Raw genomic sequence first — 15475 nt, forward strand, 5'->3', positions numbered from 1 at the left:
GATTGATTTTTTCCTCAAAACCCTGTTTTGAGGAAAAACTGAGTTTTTTTATGTTTTATGTACAAATTTCATGTAATTTCATTTTTTCTATATGTAATAATTTCAAGAGGCAACCCTGGTCACCTTGCCAAGCCTCCGCACTCCAGTTCCTGCAAAAGAAAAAAAAATTCAAAAAATTTAGTCCATCAAAGGCAAAAAGTAAGACAAACTGCCCAAAAATAGAGTTTTAAAAAGCAAATGAAAGACAAACATTAGCAAAGTGGGTTTTCATGAGTGAAAAATTAAAACCATTGGTATATAAAGCGTTTTCATGCCAAAGAAGCTCATTTGTATGCCAAAGGAGAGGAGAGCAAGCACAAATCGTGTTTTTGAGCCAAGGGAGCGATTTTGCATCTATACAGTCAAAATTTGCAAGTGCGGCGCACCTGGGTCAAGGGGCAGCGCAGCTGGCCCATTCGGCGCACACAGAGCATAGTTTGTATTGAAATTTATAACTGGCATGATGCACCAGAGAGGCACGGTGCACCTATCAGTGTGTGCGGCGCACTAGTCTTCAAGGCTCGAACTTCATATAAATTTTCTTCCAAAGCTCTCAAATCACAAATTCTTCATTCACAAGAAAGTCAACACCTCTATATGGCCAATGTATGAATTTTCATCAGTATTTATGGTGATTCAATAGGGAAAAAATTAAACCCTAGTTCCTTGCACAATTTGTTGAGAAATCTGCCTAGGGTTTGTAAATTACTGTTTTTGCTGTCTAAATCCCACCCCTACCATTTTCACTCCCTCACTACATTTCATTTACCTATTTTCTCCCTCCCTTTTCATTCATACTTACCTATTCCCCATATCCCTAAAAATAATAACCCTAATCCCTAATCCCACTACCCCAAACCCTAATTGATATCCCTAAACCCTAATATCATTTCCCAAACCCTTTCATTTCCACTAACTCTACAAGCAGCATCCCAAAAGCCCTATTCACAGTCCCTTCACACTCCTCATCATCAATCCCTATCTTTTAGTAGAAAATACCTATTGTCACTCTAAAACCTCTTCATACTCATCTAAGAAAACTCAAGCATTGGCAAAAATGGAGTCAGATTCTTCTTATGACAGAAATGAGGAAACAGTCAGTGACTCCTCCAAAGAAATTCATGCACCAAAGAGACCTCACAAGAGTGGAAAACATAACCAGGAGGAACCTACTTCACTTACTGAGTTGTTGCTTGTCCTCTTTCTATGACATGCTTCCAATATCAATCTTGTTATCAATTTTGTGAGATGGTGGCAAGAGTCAATTACCACCATGAGCTTGCCAGACTGTTTGTGCTCCATCTTCACAATGGCCAGGTCAATTTGGGAGGTGTGACATTCACCTTGACACCTGAGACTATAGCTCAAGAAACAGGTATTCCGAATGTAGGTGAGCAGTGGAATAAGGGGCAGCTGGTAGACAGAGATCATTATGAGCCTTATATCAAGGCTGGTTTTCAGAGGCGGTTCAATAGGTTCTTCCCTTTCAGATACCTACAGGACATATATGCTCCCCTTATGAAACTCATAATCAAATATTTCAGCTGTGAGGGCAGATTTTCTCGCTTATACACCTATCATATCAGATTGTTGATGCATTTCACTAGGGTAAGGATGATGAACCTTCCTTATTTCAGTTGCCAGAATATTGAGAAAATGACCACACTAGTGCAAAGGAAGCCTCCTCATCAGCAATATAACACCATCTATCACTTTGCATTGATCAAGATTATGGTTTTGCATCAGCTTGGTTTACTGAATGTTTCATGGGAGGATTTCATTTCACATGAGGTATTTACAGGTCCTTGAGTGCCCCCATCAGTTTTTCATGAGGTAGGAGAGCCTTCAAATCAGCAAGAGGTGCATGAGACTCAAACCACTAGTGTGCCAATGTTTGTCACTTACCAAAAGGGCACCAGGAGATTGTTTGCAGCAGCAAAACGAGTATTATCTCCACCCGAGGTGGAAGGGGTCTCGTTTCCTCCAAAACCAGAGTAGGTATAGGACAAGGATAAGGATCCATTACATGATAAAGGGCCTTCAGGAGGTCAAGAGGTAGATTTCTTTCTCATTCAGGATGAGGACACTGATTTGAGCTCAAAGCTCAAGGAGATCATTCGGGAGAAGCAAGATGATATTCCTGACTTGTCTCTCAACCTGGAAAGAGCCAAGTGGATAATAAACTATCTAGAGTAGAGGAACAAATAGTTAGAGGATTAGTAAACCGTCATGAAGCTCCAAAACATAAGGGCAAACTGGCATGTTGCCCAGAGGAAGAAAGCCAAGTTGACACCACTTGAACAAGAAATTGAAGTTGATTGTGAATCTTGGCTTGAGAGGATAAGCATGCATTTGGAAAAGATGTTGGAGAAGGCCAAAAAAGAGAAAAATATGTTGAGGCACATGGCCTACCACTACTTGGCAAGAAACAAAGCTTGAAAAGCAAGAATTAGGACTTTGAAGGCCAAGTTCAAGAAAGCATTGAGGAAGAGAAAAGAGCAAGACAAAATTCAGATCTTGGCTGAGGCTTACTTAGCCCAACACAACACTTGATGCAGGACATTCAGCCCAAATTTCAAGAAATTTGGGATACTTTTTGCAAACTTTGAATTTTTGGACCAAAAAACAGGTTTTTCTGCCTGGTGTGCCGCGCTGCCTAGTGCACGCTTTTTCTAGGGACCTCCTTTGGAGGAAAACTCAGCATTTTTTGATTCCTCAGGCAAAAATATGAATGTTCACACATGGCCAAGAAATTTTGTCAAGTTTTGAGCTTCCAAAAGGGTCAAAAACACCTAAAAAATGCCCTTTCTGCCCCTTTTTGGCCACACAGGAAGCAGTGTTGGGAGAACTCATTTTTGGAGGGGAAAATGGACACCAATTAAAAAATTCTACTTGTTCTGGAAGGTAGACAGATAGACCTTTCCAACAAGCCCACTTGGAGAAAATTTGGTGCACAGGAAGGCCTCCAAAATCAGCTGCAAAGTAGCGTGGCGCACAAGGACAGGAGCGCGATGCACAGGATGAAAATTTGTCATTTTTGCCAAAAAAACTCTGTTTTTCGCCTAGTTTTTTCTCAGTTTGACTTTTCTCTCTCTAATAGTCAAACTCATGATGTAATTTGATGTAACTTGATGGATTTTGATGTAAATATGCTAAATTTTCACTCATAGAGGTAGATACATCATGAAAAGGTAGTTTGCAACTGAATGAATCAGTTTCCTAGGTTTTAGAGGCAAGTTGTTCCATTGCCTATTTTTCAGTTCTTAGTTTAGATCTTGTTGAAATAGCTCCTAAACTCATGAATTCAACCCCTAAAGCCTAGCATGAGTTTTTTTTGCCTATATCTAGTAGTTTTTTAGTCATTGGAAAAGGTTGGACTCTTGTGAATGCTTTGAGCATTATTGTACATTCATATCTGCAGTTTGGCAAAGGAATAGACCAGGGTTTGCAGCACTTTATGGGATTCTTGTGGAAACTTGATTTGGTATTGTTTTTCCTTCTATAATTGCAAGTTTACATGTGTTTATGTATACCATCATCTCTCTTTTTTCATCTTAACTAAATGAAACAAGGATAAAGGTAGAATTCATTGATGTTGCAGTGCTCTACCTAGGGTTTTGTTTAGTTATTTATGTTTTCACCTATTTGAATAGGATCCTTGAGACTTTCATGCCTTTTCCAACTCCTCACTAGTCTAAAAGCTCTCCATCTCACTCAATTTGAAGTACTAAACCATTTTCCTACCTCGCCCCATAGAGATCTCTGCAAGGCTGTGTCCATTCCCCGGACCCAAAACTGCCTTTCACATTTGAGCCAACAAACCAAAATTAAATTCAATCAAACTCCTCAGAGCACATACCTAGCCTAAAATCAGTCTTTACATTAGTCATCTCAAGCTCTATTGACCATATTTTCTTGAGATTGACAAGGAGAGAGCCCTCTCCCAACCTGGTAGGGCTAGCTACCAGGTTAAGCGTGGTTTGATGTTACCCTAGATCCTACCTTTCTCAGCCTGAGGTAGATTTAGGCCCTAACATATTGGTGACCATACAGGGGAAGTAAGTTTATTATCATTGTTTTACTTTATAGACTAAAAACGGAGCCTGAAGTTAGCTAGGTAGCCTTCGAAACACTCTTGCTTTTCATTAGCGAAAGTAGATGAATGCTACTTTAGTCAATCTCCAGTCTAGTTTATAAACTGAACATTTGATCTAAACGATTACCCTAATATACTTAAGCAATTCTAGACTTTGGATGATGAGTTTAGAATTTGATAGGTTAAACAAGTTGATAATGTCCATTTGATTTTTGGGAGTAATTCAAAACACTGGCTTCCAGATGATACACCAGGGCCAATCTTGATGTTGATCCTCCTGTGTATGAAAACCCAAATCTCATCCCAAGAATTCTCTGACAAGAAAGTTCTGTGATTCCTGTTTTCAAATCTCGTTCATGTCCCATTGTTTTTGAATATCTTGAAGATCTTGAGTTTGATGAACGTTTTGATATGTCGTTGGTTGAGACTAAATCTGAAAGTGTTGTTGGTTCTACTGTCCCGAATCCGGAGTTTGTTAAAGATATTGAAACTAAAAGGGAAAATAGATCAATTGATAGTTACATCTTGAAAATTCAAATTTCCATTATGGCTTCAAACATTCTCGATTTCTTAGAATCCGCATCTACAACTCTTGGTTCATACGCTATTGCATCTCATTTAGAAATTCCTACTGAACCTCCTTTCATTCCCACCATTACTATGCAGCCCATTATATCAGATCAGAGACCTCATGTCTCATCTCCTCCATCAACCCCATCAACACCTCAAACATCTCGTATTTCCTCGCCTCCTTCGACACCTCATACGCCAATTACATCGTCATCTGCTATCATTGTTCCGACTCCTCCTATATCCCCAAAGCCAATTGTAAATCCACCTAGAGCAATGGCTGCCCGATATGCACCCCTTGTGTTGCCTCAAAATTTGGATGCCATGCCTGCTGACTGCCAAAGCAAAATCCCATTGTTTGATGACACTCCCCAAAGTATCATAGCACAGTAGCATGTGGATAGGGTGATTGATTTCTTTGACCTTCATGAGATTGATGCCGAAAATGTGACTATGAGACTATTTGTGCAAACTTTTGGAGGTGAAGTGCGGAAGTGGTTCAGAGCTTTACCGTCTGCAAGTATCACCACATTTGTTGCTCTTCAGATCAATTCTTGGATCGATGGGAGGTAAAGAAAAACCCTCTTCAAATTCTTTCTAAATATGAGAACATCAAGAGGAATGTTGGTGAGAGTGTCCAAGATTATTGTGTCAGATTCAATACTGTTTACAATGCAATTCCTGTTGATATAAAGCCACCTATGGGCTTGGATTTGATTAAATTTCCTGATGGCTTCGATCTCGACATGGCATATCAATTGAGACAAAGAGATCTAGCCACATTAGAGGACATACAGAAAATTGCAGTCAGCGTTGAGGCAAATCTGCTTGCCAAGAGAGCTAGAGCAAAGGTTGAAAAGAAGGTGACCATAAAAGAGGAAGCTTCTTCCTCTGATCATTTGCTTCGCAAGATTGAGAAGATGTTTGATAGGCTTACAATTGCTGATAAGCCTGAAGCACAAGTCAGAAATCCAAACTTTCGTGGTCAGCAACAACCACAATTCAGGATCAAGCAACGAGAACAAAGAGCACAAGAACAAGTGGCACAACATCAAGTAAAGACACCCCTACAACAGAATTCTGTGCATGGTCCGAAGTCAGATGATGATGAGAACATAATTGGTGAGGAGAATCATTTCTTTACACCTGATGATCTACCCATTTATATCACTGAATATGAAGAGTATTTAGAAAACCCAGTTGTATAAAAAGATGAAGATTTCATCTTGGCAAATGAAACAATTATTGAAGAAGAGTCTGATGAATATCAGAGGGGATACATGAATGCTTTGACAGCCTAACAGTGACAATATTCACTCAGGAGTAGAGAAGTTCCCATCAATCCAATTCAGAAGAGGAAGGAAGTGTCACCGCCAAAGAACGATTCTCCAATAGCGCAGAGAAAGGGAAAGGAGGCAGCTGATCCTACCACCAGCAAAACACAATCAACAAATGAAAGATCCAATCAGCCAATTGTATCAAAGGAGAAGATTGAAAATAAGGATGCTCCAGTCAAATAGGTAGAGAAAACATCAGCCTTTAGCTTAGAAAATGAAATTGCTAAGTTAAAAGTGTCAATTCCTTTGACTGAATTAATGAAGAACAACAGCTATAAAGGTCATGTGTCGAAGATTTTGAATTTGGATCCATTATCTGATATGGTGTATGTGGAGGATGACCAACCCGAACTTATATTTGGGCTAGCATTAGAAGGTCAGTCTGAGGATAGTGATGTAGCTCCTTTTTACATCGGCCTTAGATTGCATGATTATGTATTGCACAATGCCATGTTTGATTCAGGAGCCTCGCATAATCTCATGCCTAAAGCAATCATGGAAAAATTGGGTTTAGATATCACTCGCAAGTACCATGATCTATATTCCTTTGATTCTAGTAGGGTTAGGTGCATTGGGCTTATTAAAGATTTGGTTGTCACTTTAGATCATATTCCAGCGAAGAATGTTTTGATGGATGTGGTTGTGGCAGATATTCCTCCTAGATTTGGCATGCTTCTTTCCAGATCTTGGGGAGCAAAACTCAAAGGGACATTGTAGCTTGATTTCTCCTACGCTACTATTCCCGGGTTTGGTTAGTTTAGGAAATTATACCGGGAGAAAAAGATGAAGTACATGATCACTAGCAAGGAGAAACCTCTAAATCATCCAATCAATTATGTACATACTGATTTAGAATCTTTTGTTCTATATTATGATAGTTTTAATGATGTAAATAGTCAAATACTTGAAGTAGAATATATTCAAGAGATCACTGAAAATTTCAGAGTTGTACTAGATCAAGAGAGACAAAAGCTTGATAGTACCGCTTAGCAATCAGCCTTTCGATAGCACCAAAAAATTGATGGACAACAAGCAAAAGAAGAAGAGAAAAAAGAGTTTCAGCACTTGGAGGATGAAGCCGGTTTGTGGAGCATGGATTTTGATGGCACAGTAGGTAGGGAAGGTGTTGGAATTGGCATTTGGATACGCAACCCTGCATTTCTTCCAAACAAAGTGCCAAGTAATGTAAGGGTTTATTCATATAAATTGGCTTTTGATTGTTCAAATAATGAGGCTGAATATGAAGCTTTAATTATTGGTTTGAAAATCCTTAAGAAGTTAAATGCTAATATAATTTCAGTATATGGCGACTCCGAGTTAGTTATCAAGGAAGTGAAAGGTGAATACCAAGCTAAGCATCCTCGCATGTAGGCTTATTGTAATGCGATGTTAGATATTTTGAGATTGTTTCCAGATTACACTTTGACATGTGTCCCTCGTGTACAGAATGTTATTACAGATTCTCTTGCAACAACTGCAAGTAATTTGAAAATTCCGATGATTTCAAACAATAAGTTTGAGATCCATGTGAAACATTGCCCTGCTGTCCCTGATAATCAAAGATATTGGCAGGTGTTTCAAGATGATAAAGAGATCGAAGAATTTCTGTAAAATGAAGGCAAATACAAAGACACTTCTATTGATGGAGAACACGATGATGGTGAAGTGGATATGGAATTAAATCAGATGGAATTTTTGTAGCTCAAGGACAATGTCATTCCTAAAGGTCTAATACCTTTAGAGGAGTTGTTTGATCAAGATGATGTAGCCCAAAAACCGAGCTTGGTACCAACCGAGAAAGGAGTTGAGGATGTAAACATTGGATTAGCAGAAAATCCTAAAATGGTCAAGTTATCAAAGGCCTTGCCTCCACAGGTAAAGGAAAAATACATTAGTTTATTATCTTCATTTACTGATGTATTTGCATGGGACTATTCAGATTTGAAGGCATATGATAAGAGTATAATTCAGCACATCATCCCGATCAAGCCAAATCAAAAGCCATTTTGACAGAAGCTAAGAAGGATAAATCCAAAGCTGCTACCCTTAATAGAGAATGAAGTGAATCGGTTGTACAATGCTAGTATAATCATTCCCATAAGATTTTTAGATTGGATTTCTAATTTGGTGCCTGTGCGCAAGAAAACAGGTGAGATTCGATTATGTATTGATTTCAGAAATTTGAATAAAGTGTCTTTGAAAGATAACTATCCATTTCCCAAGATGGATCACATACTTCAAAGAGTAGTTAGAGCATCCCATATGTCGCTACTCGATGGGTATTCCGGTTATAACCAAATTCTGGTACATGAGGATGACAAAGACAAAACAACGTTCACCACTCCGTGGGGAACTTTCCATTATGCCAAGATGCCATTCAGATTGAAGAAAGCCAGTGCAACCTTTCAGCGGGCTATGGATATCACATTTTCAAATGAGAAAGATGTATTTTTATTTGTTTATCTTGATGATTTGACAGTTTTTTCTAATTCAGAAGAAGAGCACCTTTGTCATTTGAAGATTGCATTTAAGCGGTGTAGAAAGTATGGCATATCTCTCAATCCAAAGAAGAGCTGTTTGCAATGGATGAAGGCAAGTTTCTCGGTCATATCATATCCAAGGAGGGCATCTGCATTGATCCAGCTCGAGTGGAAGCCATTCAAAAGATTGATTTTCCATGAAGTAAAAAGGAGATCCAAACTTTCAATGGTAAGATGAATTTCTTACGTCGTTTTGTGCCAAATCTTGCAGAACATATAAGGGAAATCACAAACATGTCAAAGAAAGATAGTGTAGTGAAGTGGACTGAGGAAGCCATCAAGTCTTTCAATTTGGTGAAGTTAGCCCTTTCTTCAGCTCCAATTTTGATCAACCCGAATTATTCCCAAGATTTTATTTTGTTTTCATTTGCTTCGAATCATACTATGGCATTGAAAGATTTTTGAGTTTATATTCTGCATTCTCACATCCTTGCTTGTGTCCCTACCATTAAAGATGTCTTAGTGAAAATAGACCTGAAAGGGAGACGAGGTAAATGGATCGCAGCTTTGTTAGAATATGATGTGGAGATCAAACCAACAAAGCTCATCAAAGGACAGGGGCTGGCCAAACTGATGGAGGAGTCTAATTTGCATGACTTGGACATAAATCTCATTGTTGCTATGTCCAAAGAAGATGAAGAAAGTTCACTTGTTCAGGTATCTGAAATGTTTCTTCTTTCTCCTTGGTATTCGGATATTGTTTATGTGCTCCAACATCTTTCACTGCCACCTGGAATGGCTAAGAACAAAAGTAGGACCCTGAAATTAAAGGCTACCAAGTTTTGTATAATGAATAATGCACTCTATTGGAAAGATCCCGGTGGTGTCTTGTTGAATTGTTTGGTTGAAGAAGAAGCAAAATAGGTCACAGATGATTTTCACAAAGGATATTGTGGAGGTCATCTATTTTGGAAGACAACAGCCAATAAAATTTTGAGAGCGGGATATTATTGGCCAACCCTTTTTGCTGATGTATACAAAACTGTTACAAGCTACCACGAATGTCAAATTTTTCAAGGTAAGAGAAAATTACAGCCTTTGCCACTCAAACCGGTTGAAGTAAGTGCTCCGTTTCAGCAGTGGGGTTTAGATTTCATTGGTGAGATCCATCCTACTTTAGCACATCATAAGTGGATCCTTACAGCGATAGACTACTTCACTAAATGGATTGAGGCGATTCCTACTCGGCAGACCACTGATTCGGAAATAATTCAGTTTTTTTGTCTTTGAGGTTTCTGCGAGTCTCATGTTTGTGTTTTTCTTCTGGATCGATCGCATTCAATTTCTTTTTAGATTGACATTTCGAACCAACAACGGTGGTTCATCTTCAGGATGTGAAAGAATTAATTGAAAGACTAGTCTTATTTTCCTAATATATATAGAGATGCATTAGATGCTTAGCCAACAGATCTTTTAAATTATTTTAAATTGTTCTTATTTAATTGTATTATTGTATTATTAGTTAATTCTAATTATTTTAATTTTAGTTAATTTATTAATTAAAATTAAAATACATGTCCATGTTTATTTATTATTAACCCTTCAGTTATTATGTTTGATGAATTATTATTTTAATTATTTTAATTCTAATTAATTAATTAATTAAAATTAAAATACATATGTATGGGTTATATTTATATTCATTTCATTATATTCATTTATTTTAATTAATTATTAATTATTAATTTTTTATTAATTTTAAATTGTTATGATTCTACTTTTAATTTGTTTTAGGAGGCGTTGTCCTATTCTAATTGTGTTAATTAACCCTTTAGTCATCTTGTTTGATGAATTATTATTATTGTTTTGTTTTATTGTAATTGCTTTTACTATGTTTATATCTTAATTTTATTACTTTTAATTATATGTTTTGGTTATTTAATAAAGCTTCTTATATATTGTCCTAGGTTGCGGAGTTATTATGGTTATTAAAAATATCTTAACCATAATAACTCCACAACCTAGGACAATCTATAGGAAGCTTTTTAAACAATCAAAACATATAATTAAAAGTAATAAAATTAAGATATAAACATAGTAAAAACAATTACAATAAAACAAAACAATAATAATAATTCATCAAACAGGATGACTAAAGGGTTAATTAACACAATTAGAATAGGACAATGCCTCCTAAAACAAATTAAAAGTAGAATCATAACAATTTAAAATTAATAAACTAAAATTAATAATTAATTAAAATAATAAAATAAATAAATATAATGAAATGAATATAAATATAACCCATACATATGTATTTTAATTTTAATTAATAAATTACTTAAAATACATATACATATTTATTTTAATTAATAAATGAACATGGATATGTATTTTAATTTTAATTAATAAATTAATTAGAATTAAAATAATAATTCATCAAACATAATAACAAAAGGGTTAATTAATAAATAAACATGGACATGTATTTTAATTTTCATTAATAAATTAACTAAAATTAAATTAATTAGAATTAACTAATAATACAATAATACAATTAAATAAGAACAATTAAAAATAATTTAAAAGATCTGTCAGCTAAGCATCTCATGCATCTCTATATATATTAGGCAAATAAGATCAGTCCTTCAATTAATTCTTTCACATCCTGAAGATGGACCACCGTTGCTGGTTCGAAACGTCGATCTAAAAAGATATTGAATGCGATGGATCCGGAAGAAAAACACAAATAATTCAGTTTCTTGAGAACAATATTTTGTCACGTTTTGGTTGTCCTAATAAGTTGATTACAGATAATGCAACATCTTTTAAATCTAAAAAGATGATTGATTTTTGCAATAAATATCAAATTACCTTGGGGCACTCAACTGCATATTATCCACAAGGTAATGGATTGGCGGAATCCTCAAATAAATCATTAGTCAACATTATCAAAACGCTGTTGGAAACAAACAAGAAAAGCTAGCACAAGAAATTGGTCAATGCATTATGGGCGGATAGAGTAAGTCAGAAGAAATCAATAGGAATGTCCCCTTTCGAGATCGTGTATGGTGTGGACACAGTTTTCCCTACATCTCTCGCAGTCCCGGTTATTAAACTTCTATAGGAAGCTGGCAGCGAGGAAGATCATTTGGAGCAAAGAATCAATCAAATGATCCATTGACAGCAGACTAGAGAGGAGGTTTTTAAGAATACCTTCAGGCTGCAAGAGAGAATCAAGAAGATATATGATCGAAAGGCAAAGGCGAACAAGTTTCAAATTGAAGACATAGTGTTGAAATGGGATGCTCGAAACGAAGACAAAGGCAAACACGACAAGTTCGAGAACTTGTGGAAAGGACCTTTCAGAATTGCTGCATACCGGGGTCAAAATGCTTTCTTGCTGAAAGAAATGGATGGAGAAGATTGTCCAGGTGGGCCGATCAATGGTTGGCTGCTGAAACGGTACCATCTTTGAAATATTTTCTACTATCATATGTATCATTGTACATACCATTTTATTTTCTTCATTGCAAGTGTGTATTATTATCATTCATTCAGTTTGAGGCCTGAAGTGAAGGCTATAAAACTGAAGGTTTGATTTCAGTTTTGGTTTGGATTGTTTGAGTCAAGTTTTTAGTTGATTTCATTCTTGAAATTGAGTTAGTTTTGAGTCGGATTTCAGTCCTGAAATTGAGTCAAGATATTGGTTTTGGTTTGTCGAAATTATTGAATCCATAGCCCAATGGAAGAAGACATTGTCTGCTTTCCAGAGTTTTGTAGTTCTTGGCACCTCAAAGGAGCTACCATCCCCATTGGAGCCAATGTTAGTGTTGGTATCTTCATCCCTCCATCAGTGATCAAATTATCTTGTTGCATTGCATGTTAGGTGTCTCATCCGATCATCTGCATTCCATTAGGTTCATGGATCATCTGATGGTAGTGGCATATTATAAATTTTCCCTCATGATCTTTACCTGCTAGCCCATTTTCATACATTTAGGTCATTTGCAGTCATTTTTGCCTTTACATTTGCAAAAGTCATTTTTAGGGTTTTAGGTCTTATTAGATCTAGGGTTTTGTCAATAAGGTCTTGTAAATGCTCAATAATGGTCAGCAGGCACATGAAGTCAAATAAAGTATCAGCAACAATAATTTCAATAATCACATGCTTAGTGATTGATTTTTTCCTCAAAACCCTATTTTGAGGAAAAGCAGGTTTTTTATGTTTTATGTATAAATTTCATGTAATTTCATTTTTTTCTATATGTAATAATTTCAAGAGGCATCCCTGGTCACCTTGCCAAGCCTCTGCACTCCAGTTCCTGCAAAAGAGACAAAATGTTAAAGCATTTAGTCCATCAAAGGTAAAAAGTAAGATAAATTGCCCAAAAATAGAGTTTTAAAAAGCAAATGAAAGACAAACATTAGCAAAGTGGGTTTTCATGAGTGAAAAATTAAAACCATTGGTATATAAAGTGTTTTCATGCCAAAGAAGCTCATTTGTATGCCAAAGGAGAGGAGAGCAAGCACAAATCGTGTTTTTGAGCCAAGGGAGCGATTTTGCATCTATATAGTCAAAATTTGCAAGCGCGGTGCACCTGGGTCAAGGTGCAACACACATGGCCCGCACGGCGCACACAGAGCACAGTTTGTATTGAAATTTATAACTAGCGTGGCGCACCTGTCAGTGTGCGTGGCACACCAGTCTTCAAGGCCCGAACTTCATCAAAATTTTCCTCCAAAGCTCTCAAATCGCAGATTCTTCATTTCACAAGCAAGTCAACACCTCTATATGGCCAATGTATGAGTTTTCATCAGTATTTATGGTGATTCAATAGGGAAAAAATTAAACCCTAGTTCCTTGCACAATTTGTTGAGGAAGCTGCCTAGGGTTTGTAAATTACTATTTTTGCTGTCTAAATCCAACCCCTACCATTTTCACTCCCTCACTACATTTCATTCACCTATTTTCTCCCTCCCTTTTCATTCATACTTACCTATTCCCCACATCCCTAAAACTAATAACCCTAATCCCTAATCCCACTACCCCAAACCCTAATTGATATCCCTAAACCCTAATATCATTTCCCAAACCCTTTCATTTCCACTGACTCTACAAGAAACATCCCAAAACCCCTATTCACAGTCCCTTCACACTCCTTATCATCAATCCCTATCTTTTAGCAGCAAATACCTATTGTCACTCTAAAATCTCTTCATACTCATCTAAGAAAACTCAAGCATTGGCAAACATGGAGTCAGATTCTTCTTATGACAGAAATGAGGAAACAGTCAGTGACTCCTCCAAAGAAATTCGTGCACCAAAGAGACCTCACAAGAGTGGAAAACCTAGGAGGAACCTACTTCACTTACTGAGCTGTTGGCTTGTCCTCTTGCTGTGAGATGCTTTCAATATCAATCTTGTTATCAATTTTGTGAGATGGTGGCAAGAGTCAATTACCACCATGAGCTTGTCAGACTGTTTGTGCTCCATCTTCACAATGGCTAGGTAAATTTGGCAGGTGTGACATTCACCTTGACACATGACTATAGCTCAAGCAACCGGTATTCCGAATATAGGTGAGCAGTGGAATAAGGGGCAGCTGGTAGACAGAGATCATTATGAGCCTTATATCAAGGCTGGTTTTCAGAGGTAGGTCAGTAGGGTCTTCCCTTTCAAATACCTACAAGACACATATGCTCTCCTTATGAAACTCATAATCAAATATTTCAGCTGTGAGGGCATATTTTCTCGCTTATACACCTATCATATCAGATTTTTGATGCATTTCAGTAGGGTGAGGATGATGAACATCCCTTATTTCATTTGTCAGAATATTGAGAAAATGACCACACTGGTGCAAAGGAAGCCTCCTCATTAGTAGTATAACAACATCTATCACTTTGCATTGATCAAGATTGTGGTTTTGCATCAGCTTGGTTTACTAAATGATTCATGGGAGGATTTCATTTCACATGAGGTCTTTACAGGTCCTTAAGTGCCCCCATCAGTTTTTCATGAGGCAGGAGAGCCTTCACATCAGCAAGAGGTGCATGAGACTCAAACCACTAGTGTGCCAGTGTTTGTCACTTACCAAAAGGGCACCAAGAGATTGTTTGCTGAAGCAAAACAAGTATTATGTCCACCCGAGGTGGAAGGGGTCTCGTTTCCTCCAATAGTAGAGCAGGTACATGACAAGGGTAAGCAACCATTACATGATGAAGGGCCTTCAGGAGGTTAAGAGGTAGATTTCTTTCTCATTCAGGATGAGGACACTGATTTGAGCTCAAAGCTCAAGGAGATCATTCGGGAGCAGCAAGATGACATTCATGACTTGTCTCTCAACCTGGAAAGAGCCAAGTGGATAATCAACTATCTGGAGCAGAGGCACAAATAGTTAGAGGATCAGTAAAGCATCATGGAACTCTAAAACATAAGGGTGAACTGGTATGTTGCCAAGAGGAAGAAAGCCAAGTTGACACCACTTGAACAAGAAATTGAAGCTAATCGTGAGTCTTGGGTTGAGAGGACAAACATGCACTTGGAAAAGATGCTGGAGAATGCCAAAAAAGAGAAAAAGATGTTGAAGCACATGGCCTACCACTACTTGGCAAGAAATAAATCTTGCAAAGTGAGAATTAGGAGTTTGAAGGCCAAGTTGAGGAAAGCATTGAGGAAGAGAAAAGAGAAAGACAAACTCTAGATCTTGGCTGAGGCTTCCTTAGCCCAATACAGCACTTGATGTAGGGCACTCAGCCCAAATTTCAAGAAATTTGGGATACTTTTTTCAAACTTTGAATTTTTGGACTAAAAAACAGGTTTTTGTGCCTGGTGTGCCGCGCCACCTGGCGCGCGTTTTTGCTAGGGACATCCTTTGGAGGAAAAATCATCATTTTTGGATTCCTCAGGTAAAAATATGAATACTCACACATGACCAAGAAATTTTGTC

Source organism: Pinus tabuliformis, chromosome J (genome assembly GCF_031772625.1).
Source record: "Pinus tabuliformis cultivar Carrire ecotype Pingquan chromosome J, CPIR1, whole genome shotgun sequence".
Lineage (NCBI taxonomy): Eukaryota > Viridiplantae > Streptophyta > Pinopsida > Pinales > Pinaceae > Pinus > Pinus tabuliformis.